Genomic DNA, 13,095 nt, shown 5'->3' on the forward strand with positions numbered 1-13,095 from the left:
TATTGTGCCTACAAGTTTAATACCTTTGAATAAAAGTTTTATTTTTATCACACTTTTTAATATGTTTCTTTGCGGCTTAACAAAATAGGAGTCTTTAAATGGTGCATATATTGGGGGAAATGGGTGTGGTTATGGGGGCGTGGCCACTAAAGGGTGTGGCCACTGAGGGGCGCTGTAAAGCTTTCTCGCACAGGGCGCCTAAAGGCCTAAGGCCGGCCCTGCCTGTAATGTGCACAATCCTCTGTAGAGGAGCTAGGGGGAGAGATCCTAGTACTAACACTAGGAATATTATCCTGAGAGAGAATTGGAAGAGGATTAAACAAAATGAGACCTTCTCTGAAGATGCAGGTGTAGCCCCTATATATACATATATATATATGCTATTACAGTGATTAATGTTCCTGACTGTAAATAGTTAATGGCCTCTGTGTGCCCTGGAGGCGGAGAATTATGGGGGTTGGAGTGCAGAGCAGAGACTGAGAACTGAAAAACTGCAGCTCCCAGGAGGCTGTGCAGGAGAGAGGAGGAGACTTAGGGGTGGTGGCTGCTGTACGCGCTCAGTCTGGGGCAGCCATCTGAAGAGGACAGACCTGTGCAGCCCTGTGTGGGTTAAGACTGTGTGCAACAGAGCTTTGTGGTCACCGCTGATATACAGGGACACACAGCCTCTCTGCAGCGGTGTACAGAGAGACTGACCGGAGTTGCTGAACCGGAGAGGATCCGATCGAGTGCCTGAAGTGAGGTCCGGTGACGTGGTTACCGCAAGGACGTCGAGGCCTAGTCGCGCGGCCGAACCAGCTGCCGGGGTGATCCAGCCAGCCCAGCAGAGAGAGAGGGAAGCCAGACGGAGCCAACCAGACGCCAGCCAGACGGAGCATCCTGGATGAGTGAAGACTTCCTACCAAGGACCCAGACAACTTCCCCTTCTGCGCCTGAGCTGAAGAGAGAGAGAGGATGTCCAGCGTCTGCTATCAGTCTTCATCTTTTCCAACTGACCTGAGGATTGATGAGAGGCCTTTGGCCACATTGACAACCTGTTTGCTGTTCATATCTGCACTACAGTAAGGGCCCCAACGCCGGCTAGCTTAGGACAACACTATTGGCTAGTAGTTTAGGAAGGGTTGGGCATTGCCAAAGGGAAACCTTAAAGGGACATACACCCCATTCAAGGGAGGACATTTAAAGGCAATTGGCCTTGCATACATCAGTACTGACAGCAGATAGCTACAGTTACTGAGTTGCAGAGTCCCTTAGCCTGTTGCTACACATTCCTGTTTGTGATTGTTGTCATTACTATTGTATATAGTTATTCATATCTGATTTGTCAGTAAATCTACTATAAGATCAATTGAAGGTGTGTTGGTGTGCTTCGGATCCACGCTTTGGGTGGTACATTGGTGCAGGGGGATAGAAATATCCGGTTATGCAGCGGCTCCTTCTGGGGTGAGCGCTACAAAGCTCAGTTCTGAAGAGGGTCTTATCTTCCAATAACCAGCTCCCGCAAAGGCCTCCAGACTTACACTATTCCACTTAGGAAAATTCTACAGCAGGGTAACATAGTGTCCTCTAGGGAAGTACATGACTTATTAGTAATGGATACAAAGAAAAAATGAGGTGCACTAACATGCAGAATCCTTACTGTTCACAGTAGTGAACTTCAGCTTAGCAGATAATGTGAGTAACTATGATACTGACTTTCTTCAATGAAGTACTCCTAAGCGTTTCACAATGGGAATGCCAGGAAAAAGGCACTAGGGCGGATATGAGTCAGTGTTATGGGTAGGGTCTTGAACAACCGGAGGACACTGAAGAATCAAGTCCTTATGAGGTAAGGGAGTTAAAAAAAACTGATCCCAGTCAATCTTGCAGACCATGAGATCTTTCTGGAGAGGGATAAGTTTGAAAAGAGGCAAGTACTTTAAGGGTAGTAACCATCTATGATGGAAAAGAGCTCCTCTGCAAAGTAGAGTAAAGATCCAATATGATAGCATCCGCAATGGTGCTACCAGACTAGACATCAGAGATCCCAGGGCCCAACAGAAAGAACAAACAGCTCCCATGCTAAAAAAGAAAATGGGGCATACCTTCAAGCAGAGGGTTGAGGAGATAAGATAGAGGACATTTGGACAACTAAATATCATCCATTTAGCATTAACATCTACTTTAACCATGAGGAGGATCTAGCTTAGGGGCAGCTATGACATGAGGATGCTAAGCCCTGCCTCTACTAAGATGGCTGCCTCCACACAGAGACATAGGGGTCTATTCACAAAGCTGCCGAAGGATCTGGCCGTAGCTTCGGCCGATCCTTCGGCTAGCTTCGGCACCAGGACCCCTTCGGTTCAGGAGAACCGAGGGGGTGCTGTATGGGCTATTCACAATAGCCCGTACAGTTCCCGATCACGGCATCGGCTCAGCCGATCCTGCTGAGTCGGCTCAGCCGATCGGCTGAGTCGAACTCCTTCTGCACTTCGGATCAGCCGAACATGCTGAGCATGTTCGGCTGATCCGAAGCCACACGAAGCAAGCCGATGTACGGCTGATTTCAGCCGATATACGGCTGAAATCAGCCGTACCAGCCTGAAGTGAATAGCCGAACAGTGTTCGGCTCACTTCACTTCTGATCGGTCATTCACTCGGCTGCCCTCGGCAGCTTTGTGAATAGACCCCATAGTGCAGAATAGGAAATTGTAAGTCAGTAGAATGGAAAAGATTAGCTGCAGAGAAACCACAGACAATACTGGTCGCTAGTCCTATAGCCTCTGCTTGTATTTTTTTGGGCACATGGTTCTTACATGGTTCAGATCCCCTCTAACATATCTATATGTTTAAAAACTATGCATTAAGTTGCAGTACATTGAACCTGGCACAGAAAGCAAGAATGTTATTATAGGAAATATCTGATTTCAGCTTCCATAAATTTAGATTGATGGATGCACCAAAATCCTGATACAATATCTTCCTTCTGCCAAGCTGAAAGAATCTGTACTGGAAACCACATATAATCTGTACTGGAAACCACATATGCTTTTAACTGACATCACAAGTGATGATTTGAACGTTGTGAATTACAATAGTTCTCTCAACAAAGAGCTTCACCGCTCAGTCCAACAGCGATCTCCACCCTCCGAGTGTATGCGGGTGCCGATCCAGGTGCTGACCCTTAGCTCTACAACTAAGCCTGTAAGGGTGAAACACGTAAGAGGTGGGCATCTGCTGGGCAGGGATTTCTTCCATGGTGGACGCTGGATTTTTATTAATTAAAGTATACAAATGTGAATGACCGTGTGCAGCTTCTTTTTGTACTACATTAGTTCTGGCTTTATGACTTTAATACATGGTATCATAAATGGGAATTTCCAGGTTCACAATGTGTTGTCAAGCAATTCTGCCTTTAGTATAACTGTAGTTTGCTAACAATAAGGATTTTGGTAAAAACTGTATTTTCAGTTGAGGACTTAGGATGCACTAAACACATTCAATTTAGCAATGTCCCCATCCCCTATGCAAAAAAGGTAATTGTACATTGCATTTAACTTAATAATAATAATGGATTGAGGCAAATGGGGCTTCCATCTTCTGATTGGTCAATACAGTCATCAGTCAGATTCTAGAAGAGCTGGAGGCATGTCACCTTACAAGCAGAGCCAGATTTCGATCATTGGAGCAAGTAGAAACTCTCATTAACTCAGGCACCCCAAACAACACCCCTCTACCAGGATCATCTCTTTTTCTTGTTGTACTGCTCCTAATTCAGCGTATAATAATGTGTACATATGCACATAGCAGATAATCGTCTTTCTACTGACGAGGGATAAAAAGTAACTCTACAGGGAATAGCTATGCTGTTTTCTATGCTGCCTATAGGTACATGTCTAGAGTGCCTAATAGTAAATTCAGACCTGCCTATAGGAAACTAATGCACTGTCAATGCTACATGGGAATAGAACAGATTTCTGGATGCCAAGCAAGCTCCGTGGAGGCATGATTGTGCAGGGCAGTCCTGAGAGGTTTATAACAGGTAGAGGACATGAATGTATGGGTTGGTCCTACAAGCAGGTTGTTGGATATGATTTCAGATTCACCAAGCCCTAGCATGGTTTCCACCCACAACACCTTTTGGCATTGAGTTGCATTTGATGAAAAGTCCAACTAATAGCACAGATTTATTTTAAAAAAGGGAGGGTGTTGTCCATCATAACTAGTCAGATGCAAGTTGTCATTTTCTTTCATGGACTGGAAAAAATGACAGTTGGAGTCTGATTAATTGCTATGGGCACCACTGACCTATTTCTTTCCTCCACATATCAGCCTCAGTTTTTCTTTAATACAGCAATTCTATCTAGGGATCACAAGCAAAATGTGTTACGACAAATATGGAAGGTATCATTTCCAAGAAAATGGTGCTTGTTAGATTTTCTAATGCATCCTGTATTATCAGAATCAATTCCATGATGCCATTGTTAATGAGAATGCTATTAAATCAGCACAAGACTGACTCCATGTTACAACTCAGCAATACAGGGAATTAATACTGTATGTTGATAAGTCTTAGGAGACTGCGTACAGAGAACAGAAGTTGATTTAGGAAATGCAATCAATTTGTCCTTAAGTTGAAACATGGCCAGAATCATTTCCCAGTAAATAAAGATGATTTTTGTAAGTGCATAGTGTATTATTATCCAGTCACTAATTAATCTGAGCAACAGTCACATAGGCTGCCATTAGCACTTGTCAAATTATGTCCACTGAGGTCAACTTTGTGATTGTACATAGAGAATTAGCGGTTTAAATTAGGGTGAGGGTCAGGTGATCCTTTTACTGCTGCGTAAAAAGTATATTCAACTACTTGTCAATTTCCATTTGTTCTGATCAGTCATTCATTTCTTGTATCACTCTATTACATTTAATAAGATTCTGTTATGTACTGCATATTTTCACTGTATTGTAATTGTTAATGTATTGTTAATTGTGCGTATAAACTACATGTTTATACGCAAAAGGAACAGAGCTGTGGATGATGTAAAAGAAATACATTTATAAATACAAACAGTTATTATTATTATTGTTAATATTACTATAATTAACAATGTAATTTTGAGCCAGGGTTTTTCTAGGATACCGAAAGAACTGGGGCACCCTAGAGAAAAGCTGTGGTACCCATCATGGCAGATAGTGAGCATGACTAGACATGTGCGATTCGTTTTGTTCCGAATCGAAATTCGGACAAATTTTCATAAATTCGGACATTCGGATGTATTTGAATTCCGAATTACAGATATAACGACTGCAAACGAATCCGAATTTCAGTTTCCGAAATTTGTTAGCGGTAGTTCGTTCGAACGTTCGTTTCGTTGTCGTTTCTTATTCTTTTCATTCGTGCGTTCGTTGCAGCAAAGTGCCATTAGAGAAGGAGAAAATATTTTTTTCCCCCTCAAATGTCACTTTGCTGCAAACGAACGAACGAATCAAAAACGAACGTTCGAACGAACCACCGCTAACGAATTTCATCCGAATTCCGAATCCGAATTGACTTTCACACCCGAATCCCGAAAAACAAAATAACACAAAATCCGAATCAAAATGAAACTAAACTAAACTAATTTTTTGCTAGTGCACATGTCTAAGCATGACCAAATTGTAAGTGTGGCTTAGAAGGGCATGAGCTAAGCTTACATGCATACTACATGCTTAATGTCTAATACTGTGCAACAAGTAGTAGTCTCTCTGTCACACACACACACACACAAAAAGGATCATTATCGTGTATGTAATACGTAGGACACTGAACACAAAGGAGGGGTGTGGAGTATATAAAGTACAGCACAGTGCAAAGAGCAGAGCAGCCTGAAGTAACCCAATACAGCCTAGAGAGTTCTGTAACTTAGAGTATGACACATACAGCAGAGTATGTACAGTGAGGTAGTGAGGAATATGTAATGCCTGCTAAAAAAAAGAAAATCTCCTAGTAAGGTGCTATTTGTTTGCACCACCTGCTGAAAAAAACATTAAAAAAACAGCAAAATGAATCATCAGTGTAGCCCCAGTTATAAAAAAAATAGAGGTGAAGTGCAATAACAGCGTTTCTCAACCTTTTTTTCAGCCACCCTTTAAAAGTAAACAATGCTTGAGGCACCCCAGTCTAAAATGTAAAAATCGAACAAATAAGAAGTGATGTGGGGTACCTCCCTCCCTCTTATCCCAGATAGTGTTCTGGTATGGATTGTAAGTGGGGACTCTTGGCAAGAACACAATCAGAGTGCCATCTTTCACATCAGAGTCCCTCTTTACATCAGGAGCCCCCTCCTTTCACATCAGAGTCCCACCCTCTACATATCAGAAGTCCCCCTCCACCTCAGAGTTTCCCTCTTTTATATCAGAGACCCCATATTTCACATTCGAGGCATGACGCTGTGTGAAATTGTCAAAGTATCCTAGCAACCTTTACCAGCCAAACTAAAAATAGGTGATAGCACCATCAAACAAGCAAACAATGAATCGCGTTCATTTGCTATTACTCCCTATAATAAACAGACGGTGGGGGTCTCAAAGATGCAGTCATTTAAAATAATTCACCATGGGTGAGGTTCCCCAAGTTCTCTTTTAGGAATCACTGCTCCGGGGATTCAGAGGAAGCCAAAGAAACACACAGAGAGATTCTGGGCCAGTTGTGTTTCAATACATTAAAAATTCCTTCCTGACTCTTTCCTGCAGGGATGCCTAAGTCCCAAAGCAGGCTTTGTGGTGCTCCTCTGATCTGACAGATGTGTCTAATCAGGTTCTTGTTCTCTTCTACATATTGTAGGTTTTAGAGGGTAGCAGGACTTTTTAAGAGGCAAGTACGTATATATTACTGATTGCTTTATTTATGTTATAAGAGTATGTATGTAATCCTTCATACTTTCTAATTAAGCAAATGTGTTTACATAATTTTGGTTAGTTTATGACATCTCTATGATGTCCGAGGTCTATGGACTATTGATTATGGATTTGTAGTGTTCTGGCAACATATGTTCTTATCTTTGCCAGCAATGCAGGTCCATGAAAGCTTAGTGGGTATCCAGACTGCATTTACTTGATATTCAGCCCATCACACACATAGGCTCATGTACCAACACAGCACATCTGACTGTGCAGAAGGTTGGTGCACATGGGCAGGCATATACCTGTCTACTTGGAGTGAAACTCCATTTGTATCTGCACCTATTTAATTTAAAAATGGCTGTATATTTTTAATCTGAGAATATCTAAACTGCAGTATTCTTTGTTCAGCTGAAATGTCATTAGAGATTATAAATTTGTATTTAAATACTCTAGTGATTTTTAAGGCATATTCATTTATATTTATAGAAAACTAATTGTCGGATGGCACGCATTTGTAATATTAAGCACATTTTCAAATCAACATTAATCCGGACGCTTTATCTATCACACTCATAGTTCGGAAGAGGTTTCCTTGTTGTAAGCAGCTCTAATTTAAGTCCACACCAACAAGCAAGAGTTTTATTGATCACTGTTTCCAGTTACATGTTATACAAGACTAACAGAGGGCAGAATCTAAGTACTTAATCAATACTGGGGGAATTCATAAAGATGCCACAAAAATGATAATGTAACTCTTGCTGGATTCTCTCAATAGTAGACATGATGATTTGTATCAACAATTTGGAATTAAATTTACTTATTGACCCTTTTTTATTTAAGTTCATACAGGAAGATTGGACAAATCTGATTGGCTGTCATGGGCAATAAAAATGGTTTGGGATTAGTTATGTGTTTAAAGCTTAGTATTTAAACCAATGTTTTACATCTGTTTTTTCTTACTTTTTATATAAAATATTTATTTTACAAATAAAGAAAACGTACACTAAACCCACTATACTTTCAATTTAAGATACTTTGGGGCTGATGTATATAACTATATAACTATAAAGCAGGGCAAAAGCCATTCGCATGGAATTACTTCCACTAGATGGAGCTGAGCAGCATAGGAAATTCGTATTCTCCTCTAGCTTCTTGTAGTGGCTGTAATGCTGTGTAAACAGATTTTGCCTAGGTATACGTTGGGCAGAAGTTTTATACCTAGCCCCTATAACAAATACCGCTTAGCCCCTATAATAAATATATTATGTATCATAATGTAAACATATAAGATGAAGCTAGCACAGGACAAAAGGCACCATAAGGTGCTTTTTCATACATGTTAAGTAATCAATGGCATGTTGTGGTGTCTCATGCCCAGCACCCATGCACAGTGTCCATTCTCTGCAAGCTGATCCTTAGTCTGAAGCATTGCTACCCCTGCTTGTGCATGCTCATGCCTTCACTGCAGTTAAGTTGTACTGTGGCACAGCTTCCCCTTTTCTCTTAAAGGAGAACTATAAGGTGAGTGCTTTTTACTCACCTCATAGTTCTAGCCGACCTGTGACAATGACACTGTCACAGGTCGGCTCAGTAGATCGGGAAGTGAGCGAACACATAGCTGCGTTCGCTCACTTCTCGATCCGCCAGCGCTGACTGGCGGAACGGTCGGGAGAGGGGCGGGTACAGCTGGCTCTGCCTCTAGATAGGCAGAGCCAGCTGTCACTCACGTAGAGGTAGCTCGCTGTATACTGAGCTTAGGGTGACGGGAGGATGCTAGTTTGTGTCCTCGCGTTACCCTAAGGAGAACTATGGGGAAAAGCCCTAACCCCATAGTTCTCCTTTAAGCAAACTCAGCCCTATAGAGCAGAGCAGCAGCATGCAGCAGTCTGCAGGACACATCACACCTTCCACTTAGCCCCGCGCACATATCCGACCATGCAGTTTGGAAGTATAGGAGAAAGTGGTTCATATGATTTCAGCAAAGAAGGTAAAAAATATGACTTTGCAATAATTGGAATGCTGCATTTTATGAACCATTTGTTTACTGTAATTATTCACTAACCATATGGCTAAAGTGGTGTAAATGGGTTTGCCTAGCTACAGAAATCTAGCTTTCATGAGTGCTGTCTGACTAGGACTAAAGTATAACAGAGCAGCCCATTTAGGCACTGCCAAAACACCTACATGACAGCAGAGAAGGCTGTACTGACTGAGGAGGGTACTGGAAGCAGTGTGGTGAGAGGGGGATCTCGAGACAAAGAAGTGGTGAATACCAGAAATCTGGGAGATGGGCAGAGAGTTAATAAGGCAACAAGCAACTGAGCCTGGAAGAACAAAAGGCTTGGGTATATTTGCTATGCTCCTATATGTTTTTTATAATGTCATTGTAATCCTGAATGGAGTGTACCTTTAAGCAAATATTCTTTAAGTGTTAATCTATATTGACAGCTTACAAAGCTTACCTAATAATCATGTTACTTTATAAAACAAAACGTGCCTTACGGATCACTGACTGATATAATCAATTAACTGCTTTACAAATGCTGAAAGGAGAATTCATGTTGGTGGATCAATGCTAAATATCAATTAACTTCAAAACAAGAAAACAGGCTACATTCACAACATAAACATCAATTCTTTTCAATTATTCTGAAAGGTATTAATGATAGAAATATATACAATTATAGATAAGAATTCTGATGTGGTTACTTTTCCAGGTCATTATATTAACTTGCTCTTCACAATAGAATGATTGAGGACTGAACTAACTTAAAGCGTATTATCCAACTTCTGCATGATAAAACATCTAGGGGCAACTTAAAGAAGTGATTATTGTTCTGACGTAATGAATCCGAGTCCAATATCCAAACATTAGTAGAAGAATTTTATACTGGAAGACTACAGAGAATTTCAAATCTTTTGTTTAGTCAAAGTGTGTCCCGACTTGAAAAAGGTTGGAAACCAATACCCTAGTTCACGGTGACCACACACATTAGTTTTGCATCAGTTTTCCTTTAATATACACATTTTGGTCATATTGACAAATGTTTTATTGAGCTAGCACCATGTTTGCTAACTTGTTTGGGATCAATCCAAATTAGGATGAAGAGCAAGGAACTCTTTGTGCTTAAAGCAAATGTGGTTGCAGAATGATATAAATTCTAGCAACATGGACAGCATAATGGCGAATCCACATTACAATTTATAAAAGCTTTGGGAGAGTTGGTTGTTATCTGTGAGTTTAGTGATTTAACATAGGGATGTCCCAATATCACTTTTTTAAGACCAAGTACAAGTACTGTCCCTCATGTACTTGCAGATACCAATTACCGATACTTTTTCTTAAATGGACATGTGCCATTTTTTATAAAACAACACAGACTTATGATTTTAGGGCAGTTTCTCACCAGGGCTAAATACAGATGTCTCAGAACTGAATACATGTCCCCACAGCAGAACACATGTCCCCACAGCAGAACACATGTCCATAAGGCAGAATAGTCTGCTTTGGGGACATGTATTCTGAGAATACATGTCCCCAAAGCAGAACACATGTCCCTAAGGCAGAATAGTGTTCTGCTTTGCGTACATATATTCTGCTTTGGGGACATGTGTTCTGCGAATACATGTCCCCAAAGCAGAATTCCTCTCACCAGGCTGCGTGTCGATCTCACCCGGGCGATGTGGACATCTGTAGTGGCTCTGCGGGTACTCCACCTCACCAGCGATGCTGAGACCCCGCCTCTTCCACGCCCAGACTGGCAATGCTGGGCTCCGGCCTCCTCCACGCTCAGACCGTCCCTCTGCTCTGGGCCCCCGACCTTCATCCATCTCCCGGCCCATTCCTCCCCGTCAGTGTGTGGCGGGAACCCCCAGCAATTAGCCGTGGGGCGGCCGTTCCGGCTGCACTGCCAGTAGTTCCGCCTCAGGGCTTTGCTTGCGCCGGGAAGGAGGGAGAGTAGATAAAGAGCAGGACAGGAACTGCCATGGTCCCCAGCAGGCTGCCGAGGTCCCCACAAGCACGGGAACTCAGACGGCCATTGCTGTTTAAAAATTTAAAGGGCTGGTACCGGCCTTAAAAATTGGGGCATTTTCATGAGTACAAGTACTACTTTAACAGATAAAATTATATAAGACCAACTAGTAGAAAAAACAAGCACGGCCCACTGTCATATTTCAATCAACTAGTATGCAAGGTGTATGCTACATTGTAAAGAAAGGCACTGCTTTACTGGGCAGGGAAATTTGTGCTCTACAATTAGTGGATGGTTTTATCACAACAGCTTCAGTTGTCCCTATGCTACCCATAGTTCCACCACTCAAAGTGCAAACTAAAGTGCATTTAGATGTAAAAACAATGTGTCTGAATTTGGGATGTTTTGACTCTTTTCGGTAAGAGAAGCTGTTTCCCAAGACGTTAAGAAATGACTAGAACAAGATGTGATTGAAAAAATAAATGATGCATCTAAATGAGCATCGCCTATTGTGGTGAAAAATTTTTTTAAAAACAGGAGGGGATTGTGTGTTTCCCTTTGCAAACCAAATAAAGCTTTTCTTTTGTTGATATTCACCAATTGCCAAATATTGAGGAAGTATTTTCAGAATTTAAAAGAGCTTAATTCTTTTCTACCCTGGATCTTTGAAGTGCATTTCATCAGGTTTTGCTGTAAAAGGAAAGTAGGGACCTCACTGCATTTATTACCCATGAGGGCCGGTTCCATTTCAAACATGTACCTTAGGAATTAGCTTCAGCACCCAGTTATTTTTAAAAATATATATATTTTCATTCCTCAGTATTGTGATTGGAGTACAGTGCTATCTGGGTGACACATTATGCTGTAGAAAAAGAAGCCCTATCATTACAAACCAGTTTTTAAAAATGTTACTGCTGACTGCAACCCTTACCCACAGCTCCTAGTGCACAGGATGAAGATGTTGAAGTTGTTGCATTAACTGATATAGATGCAGCAACAACATCTGATTTCAAACACGCTAATTTTGTATGCCAAGTACAATTGGGAGACATTCTACAAAGCATAATTTAAAACTCAGGAAATAAATTTAGCCCTGCTCCACAATTTTCCAACATGGTTAGATATCCGTGGATCTCATCACTTACTAGTACCGGTGGCTTTCCAAAAGCACTGCATATAACTTGCACATGAGAGTCACTAAGGAATTGTTAGAACAAGGAAAAGACTAAGAGGGTTATTCACAAAGCTAGCCGAAGGATCGTTCGGCTAGCTTTTCGGCTGCTGGAGCCCTTCGGTTTAGTAGAACTGAAGGGCTGCTGTACGGGCTATTCACTGTAGCCCGTACAGCTCCCGAAGTTGGCCAAGTGGCTCAGTCCAGCCGAAGGCAGATGCTTCGGCTAGACTGAGCCGAGGTGTAACCCGAAGTGGGGCGAAAGGCTCGCAACTGACAGCTGGGCCAATTGCAATGATAGATCAGCGTCCCTAGGTTAACTGAACGAGGTTACAGTGAACCAGGGGACGCTGGACTGTCATTACACAATGACAACTTGGTGGAGCCGGCCGTGATCTCACGGCTGACTCCGCCCAGTTGCAATGACAGATCTGTCATTGCAACCGGCCGGATCCAGCCATGAGATCATGGCTGGCTCTGACAAGTTGTTATTCATTGGCCGGGATATTTTTTTTTTCTTTATTCAATGATCTTCATTTTTTACTTTTCTTTTTTTAAATCTTTATTTTGGTCTTTTTTGTTTGGAAATCTTTATTTATTTTTTAACATTTATAATTTATTTACCTTTTTAAAAAATGTTTTCCTTTTCTTCTTTTTTTTCTTCCATGGTGCCACAAATATGCAGAATTTGTGCTATGGTTGTGTGTCCCCAGTAAGGCAGGCATTGTGCATAATATTCCTTTTATTAGGTGTCTTTACTACTAAATAAATCATTTTAAAGTGTTTATTCTTCTGTTATGAAAAACGGTTACCAGAAAGACTACGAGAAAAAACAAACTATGCAAAATGTACTATCTACACTAGCAAATACAATACCGGATGTGGAGAAAGGGCCTAAAAGACTCCTGGTCCAAAACAGGGTTAATTAAAAGTTAAAAAAATATCCCGTAAACAAATTGTTTGTTCCCGGAACGTATGCTGCAAATATCCAATAATAACCCCATCTGGGATTTCAGTCTTACTATCCAAAATCATGTAGATATACTTTGGTATACCAGATAGCCATCTGAGTTCAGTGCTCTGTGG

The sequence above is a fragment of the Nanorana parkeri genome, unplaced genomic scaffold (assembly GCF_000935625.1).
Source record: "Nanorana parkeri isolate BGI_ZX_2015 unplaced genomic scaffold, ASM93562v1 scaffold4, whole genome shotgun sequence".
NCBI classification, from domain to species: Eukaryota; Metazoa; Chordata; class Amphibia; order Anura; family Dicroglossidae; genus Nanorana; species Nanorana parkeri.